This window comes from Sciurus carolinensis, chromosome 8 (assembly GCF_902686445.1).
Source record: "Sciurus carolinensis chromosome 8, mSciCar1.2, whole genome shotgun sequence".
In the NCBI taxonomy this organism is placed as follows: domain Eukaryota; kingdom Metazoa; phylum Chordata; class Mammalia; order Rodentia; family Sciuridae; genus Sciurus; species Sciurus carolinensis.
The window spans coordinates 36,381,875-36,395,771 of NC_062220.1; the positions used below are offsets into that span (position 1 = coordinate 36,381,875).

The following is a 13,897-nucleotide window of genomic DNA, read 5'->3' on the forward strand; positions in this document are numbered from 1 at the left end:
AGAACAGTGTAAAAATAGGCTGAGTGAGGGCCAGCGATAGGAGCACAGAGAGTCAGTGAACTTGGAGAGAGAGAAGTGGCACTTGTCCTTACCATCCTTGAAGAGAAATAACTATGGCCCTTCAGAGTGTTGAAGTTTCTGTCCCAGATAGAAAAATCCTGCCTCATTTAATGCATGGAAATCTTATTTTTTTCCAAACATGCAATTAAAAGATTCATCCAGAAGTCTGGCTTGCTTACTGAATTTTGTGTTTACACTTAGGAGTTCATTATTCTTTAACCCTCTGGGAGTGTCACGGGACAGATATGAATGATTACCACACTAAAGAAAATAAAAGCTCTTTCTGTTTTATCGGAGACACAAGAAACTGAAATATCTTCACCATTTTTAAGCTACCCCTTGGTCCACAATCACCTTTCTTTGAACTAGAGCTTTTTCAACACCATTAACTTCTTTTCAGTTTCTACAATACACTTCCTGGGGACAGAGGTTGCTTCTGACTATTCAGTTAAGTCAAACCAGGGTTGCATCTTACCTCACTGCTGGGATATTTTTCCCTGCAGTGCTTCGAGTCTGTTTATTAAACAAATAGAAAATGAATGAAATAAATCTCTGAACACTGCTTGGAAAATGGGGATAGGATATACACCAGGGCTCTTGCCACATCTAAGCAAGGATACGCTTGGCCCCATTGTACAGGACTGTCTGATATTCCATGGAAGGTGGCTATCAGGACAGAGTCCCCAACTTCCACAATAGAGTTTCTTAACCTGGTCACTACTGGCATTTTGGGCCAGACAATCCTTTGTTGTTGGGGCATGAGCAGGGTCACTGTGCTAGGGACTCTAAGATGATTATCAGCATCTCTGTTCTCTACTCACTGGATGTCAGTAGCAATACCCCAAATTATGACAACTAAAAATGTCTCTAGACATTGTCAAATGTCCTCTAGGAGGGGAGGCAAAATTGCATATGGTTGAAAACCCTGCTCTAGAAAATCATAATATGATGTAATTAGACAGGACCCTAAGTTTTGAAATACCTGGATCCTAGAATGCTTTGCTTAGGTTTTGCAGGAAACTTGGGTTTACACTACAGTGGCCTTGTGGCTTCATCCATTCATTCATTCATTCATTCAATATTTGGGAGATACCTACTCTTTGAGGATCAGGTTAAGGTTGAAGGGCTGGTGATGGCTATGTTATCACAGGACAGTGCAAATAAAACAAAGATGACCTTTGGCTGTTCGAGCTCTCTCGGGAATTGTTACCATGGAGGGCAGGTTCCTAGGTTTGGGATGCATTCACTTATTTATTTTTTAAAAAATATTTTTAGTTGTAGATGGACACAATGACTTTATTTTATTCATTTATTTTTATGTGATGCTGAGGATCAAACTCAGTGCCTCACATGTAACCAGGCAAGCGCTCTACCACTGAGCTACAACCCCAGCTGCATTCCCTTATCTTTAATCTAAGAGATCGAGTCATTTTCTTGCCTGCCTTCACAAATTCCTACCTTCTAGAATTTTGACTGGAATCTTGAATAGTTTCTCCCAGGACAGTGCCACAAGACTTTTTGCCTCAGAGTTGCCCACTTGTTCCTGGTTTGGCTTGGAACACGCCTTCCATTTCTCCTCACCTAGATAATTCTGAGTTATTTGTAAAGTCTTAACCTAAATGTTCATTCTTCAAAGATTTTTTTTTTCTAACCCCCATGCTTTTATCTCACCTGGACCTTTTCTTCATGCAGCCTATCATAATTTATATGATATAATTTTGATTGTGTGTGGTTATTGTTTCTGCTACTGACTAAATGCTTCTGAAATGTAGGAGCACTAAACAAATATTGCTGAATAAATGAATGGCTTAGTGAATGCAGCCATTTTCTAAGTTATCTCTCCCTCTGTCTCCTATTTACAAGAAAGAGCACCATCCTAATAATATCTCCTTTGGGAAGAGAGCTCTGAATGTGTTCTTCTCTGGTCCAAGGGTTAATAATTGCCTTCCTTGATTGTATTCATTTTTTGTCTAACCCAGGCACACTTTTCATAAAAGAGTCTAAAAAGGGTGATGAATCACAGGGAAGATAGACTATAATTTTTGTTTATCATAAAATTTGTATTCAAACCTACAGATTTTGACACAGTTTCACTCTAAGAGAAGATAGGTTCCGAGAAGTGTTCAGGAGGCCTGGAATTCAAACATCATGTTTACCTTCAGAATCATACAGTTGGGGTGCTATGTGATGAGATTAAAACCATACAGAGCCCTAAATGCCAAACTTTGTATGGGTCAGACAGAAACAAACTTTACAGCTGGGTAATAGGAAAACGTGACTCAAAGTAACATTGTGCCTGGTCGCTCTTAGTCATCTGATCCTATTGCTCACAGATGGACTGTTAAAAGAACTACATGAACACGGCCACATGATCGAGGTGAATTTGACAACTGTCGGCACACATGAGCATTCTCTATTAGCTAGACTTTTTTCAAACTGTTCCTGTAATTAAAGTTGCAAGTAACTACACATTTCTCTGTTATGTGAATTAAGGTGAATTGGCTGGTTGCAAAAAAATAAAAATACTGCAGGTTTGTAGCCAACTTTGGAATTGACTTTCTGGTCCATCTTGGAACTTAAACCTTCAATTTGGAGGCAAGGGCAATAAAAGGAAAGACCACAGAATACTGAGCTCAGATCAGAGGGGGAAATGAACTCTGGCACTTGATCTTCCTTAGTACCAAGTGCTCACTTGTGGTACATTAGCATGCAGTGGGCCATTTGTAAGCTCAGTATTTCAAAGAAGATTTAATTAAATCCCACAGTCTGAACAGTGAGGATGCCAACCAGTAAAATCTAGGAAAAGAGTAATAAAAATGCCATTGAGGAGAAGTCCTGCCATTCTCCCTGTGTGGGCCACTGTGCACTCTATGCTTCCATCTTTTATGAATACTGGTCCAATGGAATCAGTTCTAGAAATGAAAGCAACTTGGAGATTGTCTACCTCTACATTTTGATTCCTGTGAGTGAAGACACTGCTGTCCAGACAGTATATGTGACTTTTTGAGGCCCCAGGTAATCCTGGGATCCAGCCCAAGAGAGGACTAGAATTCAGATTTTAAACTGAGGCTCAGTTTCCCCATCTGCTCTGAGGAGTGATTGACATCAATAAAGTACTTCTCAGTGACTTGGAGTCTCTTCTCTGCCAGGTGCTGGACAAATGAGTGACACCTGTCTGTCCCTGAGTTCCCCGTGACTGCTGGCACTGCAAGGATTTTGCAGCACCATTAGGAGAAAAACCAGCACCTATTGCAAGCTTCATTCCCAGTATGCCTGAGCCACGAACACAGGTATGCAAAGAGGGTGGGATGACAGTCTGGTTGAACCAGTAGAACTTTTTCTTGTGGAGAATAAAAAGAATAGGCAAAGGAAAGGGAGAAACAACAAAGCTGGATCACCAAGTGATGAGCTTTACACTATGTACAAAGTATATTTTATGCAGTTGCTATAGTAGAGTTCCAGAAATTATTTTTCAATAGGAATTTCTGTGACAAGTATCAAATACCAGCAAAAAATGTTAAGACCCCTTCATGAGAACCTAATGAAGAAGTAATAATTATACACCCCACTTTGGCTCTTATGGTTCTTAAAGTTCTTATCATGATACACTGTTTTATTATTAGGAAATTCTGACAGAGTCTAAATCAGATTGAATTCTGGCCTTATATTTGCAGTACCTGGGAGCTAAAAAGATAAGAATATGTGGTCCTGGGTCCCACCATAGACTAATTACATCAGAGTTTCTGGGGATAGGTATGCACAGCAGTATTTGAAAATGTTCCCCAGATGATGTGCAGGCAGGATGAGGAACCACTAATCTAAATTTGCAGAACCACCACCCTTTGCCAAAACCACAGTCTCACACGAGTTTTTATCACAATGGGGTTTATACAAGCTGCAGAGTCCTGTGAATATGCAATGTGTAGGAGGGAGTGGATGGGCAGGCTTGCCATAAAGATAATGTTTCATGCTGACCTTTCAATACATACAATGCATGCATTTTTCAGTGTTCTGGTTGCAGATGTTTACCACTTGCATTCTGAACCACTGATTAAAACAGTGCCACATCAACTCTCCTTTGCCCCCCTACAAACCAGGTATCCTGCTGGATTAAAGGAAAGTATTCCTATGTGTGCCTGTGTTTCATGAGGAGGGTGTGTGTAAGGGTTACTGTACACTGAATTATAACTCTAGACGTAGAAACATTTGGGAGCGATATAGAACAGTAAGGAAGTTAACACACAACAATTACCAAACAACCTCTTATGACTTCCTGGGATTAATAACTGTTGTTACTTGAAAAAAATTTCCCCACATAACAGTACTTTTTTTTTTTTTTTTTTTTTAAGCTGAGCATACTAGTCCGCACCTTTAGTTCTTGTCCTGAATGGTGACTGTGTTGGAGCAATGTTTTCTTATAAGTCTCACAACCTGGCAATAACCAAAGGTAGTTGCCAGTCTGATCCATGGTCTGGTCCACGTTTCTTTGCAACACTTGGGACAACTCATCTAGACAAGCAGTGTCAACCCAGTGCCACCTGGGGATTTCTCTCTTTATCACCTGTATTTTGCTCTCCTGGGGGGCTTCTCCAGAATCTTGGCCTCCTCTTGTCTTAAGTTCAAAGCAGAAGCCCATTTACAATGAGTCTGAAGATTGTAAATAAGTTGGAGCATCTTGTGCGTTACGATACTTTTGAGATTCTTCATTGTTTTCTTTAAAATATCAGTAGCCGGGCTCTGTAGCACACGCCTGTAACCTCAGCTAAGCAGAATGCTGAGGCAGGAGGATCACAAATTTGAGGCCAGCAACTTAGTGAGATCCTGTCTCGAAATAAAATAAAAAATGCTGGGGATGTAGTTCAGTGGGACAGCACCTCTGGGTCCAATCCCAGTACTGTAAAAATAAATGAATGAATGAATTAAACAAATAAAATATCATTCCATTATAGAGGCTAATGTTCTAGAACAATGACAGACTTAGTTTGGATTTCTCATTGTCTAAGTACTGTGCAGTGTGGATTCATCTAAGGATGTATTTACAATAGTGATTTTCAACCCAGAGATCTTGGTCCCTTGGGGGCTGTGGAATTATTACAAGGAATTTCCTTTTCTTTTATGCTTACAAGGCATCTTGGTTTACCACATTACAGACTCTCTCCAAAATGACATTCATCTCCTGATATTTTCTTATTTTTATATGTTTATCTATTTGTTTCTTAGTATCTATATATTTTATTTCTCATACTCTAAAATTACTGCAATCTGTATGGGTCTTTATCTTATTTTTAATGGGCTATTTATAATTCATCAGTCACTTTGATATTGTTTTTATCATAGATGTGAACAAGGTCATGTTAATTGGTGTCATTTGTAAGTTGAGAGTCCTCTTAACTTGTTCACTCCAGTCCCTGATAAAATATTAAATGTGCTGGAACTGTGGTCCTGGCTGTATGTTAGAAACGGAGTCACACCTAAAATTGACATTACACATCATCACTCTTTTTTAATGACTGCTTCCTAGTCCTGCCTATTCTTAACTGAATAACAATCCAGATATTTATACTTAGCCTGTTGATAGGGAAACTATTTGGGGTCAAATCTCTGAGTCTTTTATACACATTATAGTAAATCCATCTGTATAACAGGGAATAGAGACGGGAGTCTTCTGGGAAAAGAGCTAACATTCTCTTCAGTTGGCACAGACATCAGTAATAAATGAAAGTTAACTGATCCCTTCTAGAGACATTTAAATGTTTTTCCTACCTTGTTTTTCTTGTCTTTTTTCCCTGAGATCTGTAAGGGACCACCTTGGAAGTAGAAAGAAGCCTCCCAGCAAGTAAAATCTCAGATCTCTGTGTACTAAGCATAGAGAAGTAGTAAAGCCAAAACAGAAGGAAGAAGCTTGCATCTCCCAAAGCTGTTATCTCCTCCAGGTATGGAAGCATTTGGAATTTTCTTTAGGGCTGTCGCCTGATCTAGTCATTACTCTGAAACCTGTCATTTTGAAGGAGTAGATAGTGGATCCCCTAGGGAGTCCTTCCATCCCTTTGTGACAAGTGAGTTCTCAGGTGACCTGAGATCCGACCCCAGCCACACTCATTCTATTCTCACTTGATGGGCAATGCCAAGCAGCAGCTAATGGCATCCTGGGAATTTACCACAGATACTCAAGAGATTAGCCTTATCTTCCAGGAACCCAGGAGCTTATTACTGGAAGGCTGAATAGAGATGTACTTGGGTCTTTTTAAGACTGGGGATTTAAAAACAATTTTAAAAATGAATATTCTAAATATAATACATACACACACATACATACATACAAACATGCTTTTCCCTTATGTAAGTAGAGTGAATATTCTTTATATTTTTATTCATTTTTTAGATTTTTAAAAAAGTCTTTAAAATATGGCCAATGGAGAGAAAAGAAGCAAAGGAGACCATTCAATAATGTAGTCTACTGAGCCCTTTCATTCACAGCAGACATGAAATCATTTAAAAAGTGATTTCAGAATGTTGATTCATTCAGCCTCCATTTTCTGATGGCTGCCTCCATGTGGGAACTTGGGTCCCCCTGTGGGCACTGGGCAGCTACAGAGTGTAGGAAAATTGTCCCACTATGAAGGACATGGGCAGAAGCGGGGTGGAGGAAGGGGAAAGAGGAGAGTGGATAATGATGGACAGCAAAGCAGAATAGTTGGGAGGTTGTGACAAATGCTACAGCCAGGATAAAATCCAAATGTAGTGGGAGAAAACAGAAGAAATGGCTGATTCTGAGGAGGCCCAGATAGCGGAGGCCAGCCTAGCAGATGGCCAAGACTCCAACAGTAAGACTCATGACCTGCTCTGTGACTGGTAAGGAATTTGTGCTTCTTAAATACTGGTGGAGTGTACTTTCTGGAGAGCACAGTGCATATGAATGACCCACATTCTCTGACCTTCATAACTAGAGAAATAGATGGGCTAACCCAAAGTGGTTCAGTGGATCAGTGGCACCTAACAGTTCTAGACAATTTCTCTTCCTATTAAAGAGCCTGATTCTCAGGATCAAGTGAAGAAGAAACTGTTGCTGAGGTAACAAAAATCATTAGTCATGCAATCTGATGGATACAATTCCCATTCCTTGACATATTTTGGTACACCCATTTCTAGCCCTATATCGCTGCTAATAATGTAGAAAAGGCCAGCAGTGAGTTATGATTGATGGAACATTTCAATTGTTCTGAGAGATTCATGATGCTTTGTGAAATACACTATTCTGTCTGTTTTCACTTCTGGTGTTTGTTTTTTAGAACAAATATGTAATTCCTTTGGAGGAAGTCTCAGAGAAACTGAGGGATTCAATAGGCATTTCTCTCACCAGCATAAAACTAAGGTTTCCCCCAATTGCTTCCTGTTTTTACAATGGAAGGCTTGGTGGCATGAATGTCTGTAGAAACTGAACAGACAAACTGAACACCTTTCAAAGAAGCTGGTTAGTTCCTGTCAGGACCTGCTGCACTCTCTCACACTTACCTTCCCTGCAACCGGTTGGATCAGCCCCACCCCAGATACTCTGACTACGCAGGGTGATCCGGGCACTTTGAAGAGACAGGTAATTCAATGTCAGTTAGCATTGCAACTTGTCTGGTTCCTCTTCTCATCACTGAAACACACCCCTACTATGTACCCTTTTCTGCTGCTCTTTCCACTGGGACCCCTTTCTTTGTGGATGTGTGTTTTGCTTTGGAGAAGCTGAGAACTCTCTGCATTGTGTCCACCTGGGGCCTATCCTTCAGTTGTATGGCCCTTTCTGGTCTTTGGGACTTATCTTTCCAGTCTCTATTTTCCTTGACATCTGGGGTTTCATCTTGGTCATTTTCCTCCTTCCCCACCCACCTGCCAGGATGTGAAGTCTGATCCTAGGCCCATGAACCTGTTTTCCCCAACACAAACCACAGCTAGAATCCCTGTTGCCATATGCTGCCCGCCACATGTGAGGACACCAGTACCTCTTTCAGCAATCTGGACTGTGACTTATTACAGGGAGGTAAGGGAGCACAGTGGTCAAGAAGTCAGGCTTTCAAATGTCACCATCTCGGTTCAAACCCTGATTCTCCTACTTTCTACCTGTGTAATTGAGCAACTTGCTAAGCCCAAGTTTCCAAACCTGCAAAATGAATGTGATGGTGATGCTAATAATAGTAGCTGCCACACGGGGGCCATTGGAGGAGTAAGTAAAATAACCTGTGCTACCAACCCAGCCTGCAGGTAGTGTTGGAGGAAGCCTCCCACATCCTGTCTCACTCCTCTTGCATGTCTAGCATTGGTGCACTAAAACTGGCCACTGAAAGGCTGCATCCCTTCTGGACACTCCCTGACCCAAAACCTCTCAGTGGGTTACTGTTGCCTACAAAGAGACAAATGCCATGGCTGGGCAAAGGAGGCCTTGCTGATCTGGCTCCCACTTGTGTCCCTGGCCCTCGCCACATGGACCTAACTGCTAGTACTCAGAAAGTGTCAGGCACTCTTATCTTTCTTGTTGCTCCTGCTTCTCTTTCCACTGGAACCCCTTTCTTTGTGGATGTGTGTTTTGCTTTGGAGAAGCTGAGAACTCTGCATTGTGCCCAAGTGGAGCCTATCCTTCAGTTATATGATCTCATTCAGATTTATTTACATGCATGTTTCCCCACTAAATTCTAAACTCCCTGGGGATCAAGAGCTATGACTTGACTACTCACTCTATACCTGAGTCTAATCAGGTCTTTGGACATGATAGTAGTGTGCAAAGAAATGAATGAAGGGAATCCTGGAGTTGGGATGTATACAGTCCAGACCAGCACAGAGCAGATGAAAGGCCAGGGACAAGGACCCTCATGGAACTTTCTTCATTTTTGCTTCTTTTCCTCCCAATCTCTTACCTTTTACAGTTTGGGTTCAGCATCTTTTCATTATTCATTGTAAATAAGAAAATGTAACAGTGTTTGATAACTGTGACATTCATCACCCAGTGCAATCTCTAGACACAATTTATCATTTAACATAAAATCCATCAATGTCCATCTGTATTGTAATGTCCTTACTTGACATTACTGTATTGTAATGTCCTTACTTTTGATCTGTAAATGTTTATTGAATTCAGTTTTTAAAAATTTCATTTTTAAGTTGCTAGGAAATAGAATATTAAGCGCATACATTCGCCATCAAAATTCACTTAAACCACCTCAAATTAAAAATGCCTGACTCTTAATTGCCAAAACAACTAACAATAGTTAAGAGAAAACTTGGTTGTGTCTTTTGAAATATTTGCTTCCCCTGTCATGAAATAATGACCAAACAAGAGACAACGTCTCAAGGTTCAATAAGGAAAACAAGATGTATTTTATATCTGAAACATCAACACATTTCCCGTGAGAGGCAGGAAATATGTATTCTGTGCAGGTGTAAATCTGTTCTACCAGCTGATTCCCTTGGTAGTTGCATAGCACATGGATCATGCAGATTTCCTTTAAGACAGAACACTTCCCCCATGCTAAACAATGGTTCATATGAAAGCATGCCATTTTATGTTTCCTGGACTTGCTGAAAAAAATATTAAAACTATTTTAAACATTTTAATCTTTGAGAAGTTGACAAAATATGAGATGGAAGGATGTCAAGTCTTATTTACCCTGTGATTCAGGGAAAGAAGCTAAGGTTGGAGAATAGATTGGAGTTTCAGCGTTCCACCTCCGGGTTCTAGTGTAGCCTGACTATGGTGATGAAGGGCAGGACAGGGTAGCAGTAGAGAATGGAGATGGGGAGGGAAGAGCCATGACATGCCCAATATGTGGAGATTCTGTAGCTTTTTGCTAAAAAAGATTGTGAGTGGGGATTTTTGGTGTATTCCAAGTTCAGGAATCAGTAACAGGTCACTGCTAATGCACTGGTGACCATTATTTTTTCTTCCAAACTGTGACACTTCAGAGCGTGAAAGGGGCACTATAGGCGTTAGTTGGTGCTGATCTCTGTTAGCTGATATGGAACAACCTAGAACATATGGCCACCCCACTCCTAAGTCGCCCTGAGGCTCCAAGCTTACAGCTGGCTCTAAGCCCAAATGGCCTCAAAAGATGGAGAACCATTGAGCAAGGTTGATTTGAGAGCTCTTCATGGTGTTTCAAAACTCTCTGGAGGATGTAAAATGATCCAACTCTCAAGCAGTGTTCTGGCAGGCGATACGGATAGATCTCTACCATATGACTCATCTGTTCTCTTAGAGTGGAATCCACCAGGGTGTGTATCTTTAAACCAACCTTGGTACAAACATTTCTAAATCTAAATGAAAGAATGATTATTTGAAACTGAAAAATACAGATAATCAGGATCCACTCTAGATCTTCTGATTTAATAGATCTGGGGTGGGCCCAGACATTAAAATTTTTAAAAACACCTCTGACCATTCTGATTCCAAGACTCTTGGGTTTGTACAGAGGTTATGAGGTTTAAAAAGGCTGCAAATTTCAAAATGTCAATTGTCAAAGTTGAGAGCTAATATGGGAAGAGAAAATATTAGAGGAACTCAAATGTTTCCTACAATTTAATTACAATTTTTATAGAATTAAAATAGGAGCAAATTGTTTAAAATAATGGAGTTTCCTTATTTTGCCTTGTTCACTGGCATAAACCATCTTCTAAGCTCTGCTCTTTCCCTACTGCAAACACAGGCAGAAGGATCATGGGTCAGTGCACATGGCCTCTTCTCCCAGGGACAAGCTGTCTCTGGCATTTGATTATAGAAAACTGATTTTTAAAGTAGGGCAAACTAAAAAGCAGTCTCATTTGGAGTATGAAAGTGTTGGCTATTTTGTGAACTTGAGTGGGCAGGATGCATAAGCAGGTGGCTTTTGACATTACTGGACTTTCCAGGTGCTACTCACTATTGCAGTTGTTCATACTTTAGCCCTCTTAAAAATGTAGCCAATATGCCTGTTAATTGAAAGAATATCTTGCATCATGAAACTTTTCATAATTGAAGGATATTTGGTGTACCTTGCCTTAAATTTTAATAAATAGTATGCAATTATACTTAGTTAAAAATCAAAGTCGAGCTAATTCCTGTTTTTGACCACAGTTAAGAGAGAAAAAAATTTTTTTCTTTTAACAAACACGGATGCATGTCATTATTGACTAAACCTGAAATCATGTTGACTGCTTAAGAATTAATAATGTCTCCCATTATAATGTCATTCTTTGCTTAGTAATGTGAGAAAAATTTCCCACTAAAGATGATGCTATTTTACAGGCTGGGAATTCTGAATTCCATGCATGATTTCTTGTATGGAAGAATATCAATCACCATCTTGTGAAGCTATCTCCTAAACAAACAAACAAGCAAACAAAACAAATGCCAATTCCAACAAAAGAAAGTGTTAACATGATGCCAAGGACTTTGACACAGTTTCATAATTTAAATCATATGCTTTGGGGATAAGTATTAAAAAAACCCATAATTATATAGGTGATGATAATGCTGACATTAATCCCCAAATGCTGTAGAACATGCTTCAGTTGAAAGGAAGCATAGAGGCATTAGGTCATTATGTTAAAACCCAAACTGATCTAATTACCTTTCCTCCATGGCTAAGAAATATATTTTGGGCCTGGTGCGATGGCTCACACTGTAATCCCAGCAACTCAGGAGGTTGAGACAGGAGGATCACAAGTTCAATGTCAACCTCAGTAACTTAGTGAAGCTCTAAGCAACTTAGTGAGACCCTGTCTCAAAATAAAAAATAAAAAGGACTGTAGATGTAGCTCAGTGGTAAAGAACCTCTGGGTTTAATCCACAATACAAAAAGAAAAAGAAAAAAGTGAAAAAAAAAAAAGAATATTTTTTGTCTGTATACTTAGGAATCATTCAAGTTTTATAAGAGAAATGGCACATATTTTTATTTTTCAACAAAGACCTCCTCCCAGATGTTCTGATTTGTCTCAGTACTAATATCAGACTCATCTAAACTCATTTCTCCCCACGACAATAACCCATGACAATAGACATCATCTTGTCTATTCTTCTTTCATGGTATACTTTGGAATAAATGTTTTCAGCAGTAACAATTTGAAGAAAAGGGGCTAAATTTTTTAAGCTGCATTAGCTCTTTACTTCTATGAAGGTCAAAAAGGAGGAACTGGAGGTCAGACTGGTACCCATTATGTTCTCTAAAATTCTTAAAATGCTTATATGGTTCAATCCCCAATGCATGCACTAACTTTTTCATTTCACATCTGGACCCTGGTACAATTACAGATGCTCCTCCAATTACCATGGAGTTACATAAATCCATTGTAAGTCCAAAGTATCATAAGTTCAAAGTATATTTAACACATGTAACCTACCAAATATCATGCTTTTTTAGCTACACAGTACACTGTAGGATATCTGTCATTTCTCCTCGTGATCCTATGGCTGACCGGGAGCTATGGCTCACTGCCATCACCCAATATTACAAGAGAGCATTGTACTACATTTTGCCAGCCTGGGAAAAGGTCAAAATTAAAAGTACACTTTCTACTGAATGTGTGTTGCTTTCGCACCATCGTAAAGTCGGATAATCATGTTGAACTATTGTTAAGTCAGGAACCATCTGTACATCTTGACTCCTTTGCTCATCCAGAATGGCAATCTTTCGTCATATCTTTTGCCTTCATGAGTGTCATCTTCCAAAAAGCCCACCTTCATCATGCCAAGCCCAGGCCTCATGTGTTCCAGAGATTCCTACGTCTGATGTGAGAAGGGCTCAGGACTCTGCCATTTGTCCATGATCAGACCTTTTAGTTTTATCGCCTACCCCTCCATCACATAAATTCCCAAAATCCAATCAAAATGAGCTACAGAAACCTCCCTGTGTGAGACATTCCTGTCGCCATGCCTTGCTCACTTAGAATGGCCTCCTCTGATTGGCTCAGCTATTTGCATTCCATCTGTTCCCCACAACCCAACTCAGATCGCACCTCCTTCGTGTCCTTCATGAAACCATCAACAATGCATCTTGCTTCTCTGCACCTGTTGCCCTGTCCACAGTAGCGTCTAACATTTACTATAATACCATTCACTGAATATCAATACTGAATATTATACAATACTTGGTATTATTTACTTTTGACTTATTAAAGTATTTCTCTGATCTATTTCCAAAATAATGATGTGAAGGCTTACAATCGAGATCTAATAAAATAGTATGCCAGTTATAAAAAGAAGTGAAAATACAAAACCAGGTGTGGGAGAGAGTTAGTAACATGGGCTAATAAAAATTTAAATCTAGCTGTGTTTCCTGGCAGTCAAGGCAAAACTAAAGGAACCACAGTAATTTGGCAGAGATTTACCGTTGTGATTGGGGTATCTGCATTTTTTAAGACTTTTTAACTGCATACACCTTGTCTCACTAACTGTGATATTTGCGATTGCTGGGTTTTATTTTAGGAATCACATAGCAAAGCATCTAGTCTAGATATCATAAGATATCCTAACAGTTTGATGAATAAATTCATTGATGATTAATGTGACATAAGAATCATTAATTTGTGCTTGCCTTGCAAGCACAAGGCCCTGGGTTCAATCCCCAGCACCGCAAAAAAAAAAAAAAAAAAAAAAAAAAAAAAAGAGGAATCATTAATTTGAAGCCATTTTCTTTACCTAGAAATTCAAAATAAGTACATAATGAACATAGAAATGAAAATGTGAACATAAAAAACAACCCCAAAACTGGAAATCTCAGAAAGAGAATGAAGAATCTGAGATTGTTACCACTTCAATCAGTGGAAATTTATGAAAATATTCACAATCACAATATTTTTAGATAAATGTTTGTATATCATAATG

The 13,897-nt window shown here is 39.4% G+C and overlaps 1 protein-coding gene and 1 long non-coding RNA gene across 4 annotated transcripts in view; one reads left to right on the forward strand and one right to left on the reverse strand.

The window, feature by feature from the left end:
- The window catches only part of Cav1 (caveolin 1), a 32,499-nt gene that overhangs the window by 14,109 nt on the left and 4,493 nt on the right, over positions 1-13,897 (reverse strand). The window lies entirely within an intron of this gene.
- Positions 1-13,897, forward strand: part of LOC124990335 (uncharacterized) — a 59,092-nt gene that overhangs the window by 4,134 nt on the left and 41,061 nt on the right. Inside the window, exons 2-3 of the long non-coding RNA XR_007109748.1 lie at positions 3,210-3,350; positions 5,852-5,993. This is a non-coding gene — a long non-coding RNA (uncharacterized LOC124990335). The remainder of the gene's footprint in view (positions 1-3,209; positions 3,351-5,851; positions 5,994-13,897) is intronic.